We start from the raw sequence: 3,790 nt of genomic DNA, 5'->3' as shown, positions 1-3,790 counted from the left end.
TTTCCTTTGTTTCAGCCACCAATATGTCTTGTCCCAGCCTCGCCTATACTCATGTAGCAGACAGATTACACAAATAAACCTGAGCAAGTTCCTGATTAGATAGGTTTTTCAGATGCTACATAGGTTTCACTCAGACCATAATCTAAACAATGGAGATGAAGGTCAATAGAAAGATAAGTCAGAATAAGAATGTTTAGGGATGAGGTGCCAAATGAATGTCACTGGAATTTGTTGACCTAGTTTTCGAAGTGACTTTCTCCAACATAATTTAACATCTGTGGAATGCAGAGCCTCCATGCCAAACTTGCTGAAAACATTTCCAAGTTTTAGTCATAAACATATACAACAGTGTGTGGTATTTGTAACAAAAATGTATTACAGATGAAATTCCGGGTTAGGAAAGTGAGAAGCAGAAAAACTGAGAATGTTCTCAAGAACGGCATAAACTGCTAGAACACACTGCAGTGATGTCATTTATCAAGAATGTTAGCCCATCCCAAAATACAGAAGGTTTCTATTAGTGGTCAGAAGACCACGAAAGCTAAAAATATTTGAGCTAGACTGATGTTTCTGAAAAAGAACAAGGCTGAATATTCTGTTTTGCTTCTTCTTTTTAAAAAATCGACCTCATGTCATTTTGTGGTTTAAATTGTCATTTGCTTGTTATTTCCCTTTACAATGATGGACTTGTAGATCATGTATGCGCCACTCCCATAAAATGGCTGAAGCCTTTCTTTCTATTGGGTTTTCAGGAGAGTTTTGGAATTGGCATGACCTCTCGTCTAACCTACACTTAAACATGTGTACCCTGCCTTTCCATGATGACTTTCATTAATATTATGAAGCATTTAAGCAGAAAGGGAAGAATGAATTTTCATGAACATCTAAGATATACCAGATGAACAGAATAGGAAAAAATACTAAAACTGACTGTATACAGTATTCGAAGTCTGCTTGGCTAGCAGCTGCTGACATTCCAATGGAACTATGATTGCCCTTCCCCCAAATGGCCCAGAAAACACATTTAAGTATATGATGTTGCTAGGATATCCCAGGACAAGGATTGAACCCCTAAAAAGTAGTGTTTTCAATTTCTGTAAGGGATTACAAGGCCAAATTCTCCGCCTTGCAAAGGTCATGCTTATAACTATTTGCACCAAATAATGTGGAGTCCACATGACTTCACCCACTAAATGCACTTCATCTTGTTTTATTAAGCAACACAGTATATTTCTCCAGTATTAAAAGAACAAAACTAAATTAAAACAATTTGCATGTCCAAAAATATCAATTTTAAATTTCCCTCTCTCTTTCTCTCTTGTTTAACCCCTACCTGAAAACATACTGAGAGCTCCTACTTGATACCCAGCTTGAACAAGCGTGCTTTCAATTTGAGACAGTGTTTTGCCACTGGGGTACTGAGTGAAGAATATGGGGCTTCCATATCAAGGTGTGAAGCTGAAATCTGTAGCATAGATCCAGCGGCTGACCTAGAAGCATTTCACCCTCTACCTTCAGCCTCTCTTGTTGTTTACAGCCTCATCAACTAAAAGCCTCAGGGAGTCCCTATCTTCTGGGAAGAAATAATTGAATGTGATAAACGAATGAAGTAGGAATCAACATGGCAACATATTTTTGGGTGACATCACTGACAACCGTGTGGAAAGAAGAATCAATGGAGGATCTCCGTCTGGAGAAAAAAAATATTTCCATTTTGTTTTTGAGCCTCGCATTGTTCAGGATGTCATCTGTATCCATCAGCTGTTTCCCATGCTCAGGGCAAACTTATAACTAGGAAACTTGATGTCGTAAACAAAGAAAGGTACAGAGTATCAGCTGGGATGGAACAGGACCTGAGGGGCAGTGCTACTTTAGTTACAACTTGGTAAATACCATATGAAGAAAATATTTTTACCTCAGGTGAAAGTTAAATGTGTTTTGTGTTGAAACAAGAACTGAGAGATAAAGCGTTTATTGTAAAATAAGAAAGAATAGTATCCTTTACTAAGATTTGGCCTAAGGAGGGCTACAGTGTTTAAATGGTGGTGGGCAGGCTGCCAAAAAAGCCATTAAAGTTTCCATTTTGTATCTCATGTAATTGATTATATAAGAGGTTTCTGCCTTCTGTACTGATCCAAGATATCAAAAGGTCCTTAATTCTGATTGGCTGAATTGGGAGCATTCTATGGGTGTGTCTTGCTCTTTGGTTGTTAGATCTTTGTAAGAAGGTGGAATTCTAATCCATAAAATAATTGGTTTAGAGGCTTCCAACTGGAAAATGTTTAAGAGCAGTTCTCCATTCTCAAATAAACCATTTGGAAGTCCAGCAGACAGGAAGAGGTGGAACAGAAGACAAAAGGGAGAGGAAATTAGAAGAATCCCAGCAAAGTCTGAGGAATCCAAACATCAGCAGAGGTTAAACGCTGAGGAAAGGATACAACCAAAATCTGACGTTTGCTAGGGTCAATGACCAAAGGAGGTCTATACATGAGGCGACAGAAGCCTCCTCTTAACGGCTGCTCTACATGAGCTGGTATTCAATTATATGGATACTGCCTCTGAACCTTAAGGTTCTGCATAGCCATTGTCGTGACTAAGAACTACTGAAAAACTTAAATTACCCATGAATGGATATAATTCCATTTAAAGCCTTGTGAGGGCATAATTTTGAACATGGGTGAAGTAGAATTGTGCTCTTACTGAATGATGGTGAACTCTTCAATAAATGAGTTCTGCCACGATGGAACCAAAATGGCTCCATAAGAGGCATATTATGTCATTTTGGGGAGGCGGAATTCATTGCAGAAGATCTTTCATTTTAGCTCACTACAACTGCTCACAACAGTCCAGCTGCTCACCCTCAAAATCCAGTTGGTTACATCAACCAAGTGCTCCATACCCTAGAAAACCTTCAACAATTTTCGCAGAGGCCAGGTATCTCCATTGCCTGCCACATCAACCTCTGCCCTAAGGGAAGGTCTCTTAGTGGTGAAGGATGCCACCAGTATCCTTTTTCCCACAGGAATTATAGGGATTGTAGCTCAATATCCAGAGAAAAAGGTGCTGTTGGCAGCATATCTTTGTTGACAGCATGCTTTACTTGTTATGAACAAGGTGCATCTTTCAAGGTGCTATCTGCAGCTTGATCCTGACCCTCAACTGATTTTTCTCTCTTGGAGGAGGGAGTATTGTGACAAGTGACTGGGAGAACTGGAATAGTGTGAAGATTAGAAACACAGTCCTCCAGCTGCCAGACCTTGTCTTCCAAGAGGACCACCAACTTAGACTTAGAGCATTTGTACCCAGGCACCTCATTTGGCAAGAAAACAAACATGCTACACGTGTTACAAGTGCAACAGATCCTGCGCTCTCCATCTCGACTGATTGGTCAGTGAATTAACAAGAAAGAAAATCTGATCCTCCCCCTAAAACTTCCGTTCTCCCCCAGGTCTATGCACTCCTATTTTTTTTTCCTATTTACCAAGTTAAGAGTCTAAAAAATAAAAACCCTGCCCCCTCAGACCATGCAGTCAGGGAGAACAAAGGTCAGAGCAAGCACACCCTTGCAAGCATAAAAATCCACAAGCCTAGAAAAAAAACCCCACACCAAATAAAATGTCCTCCCAGACACCACTCACCTTCTGCTTTCCCTTCCTCTGCTTCCTCTGCAGAAAAATCTCTTCTTTATCAGTGGATCAAGCCGAGATGTCCAGGGCATTACCGTGCCCAGAAATTTTAACACAATTTCAGCCTGTGATGTCAGCTGAGGTTGACAGGACCCTTGATCACT

Source organism: Pogona vitticeps, chromosome 2 (genome assembly GCF_051106095.1).
Source record: "Pogona vitticeps strain Pit_001003342236 chromosome 2, PviZW2.1, whole genome shotgun sequence".
Taxonomy (NCBI): domain Eukaryota; kingdom Metazoa; phylum Chordata; class Lepidosauria; order Squamata; family Agamidae; genus Pogona; species Pogona vitticeps.
The sequence above is the reverse complement of the archived record's forward strand: the minus strand, read 5'-3'. Positions refer to the sequence as shown.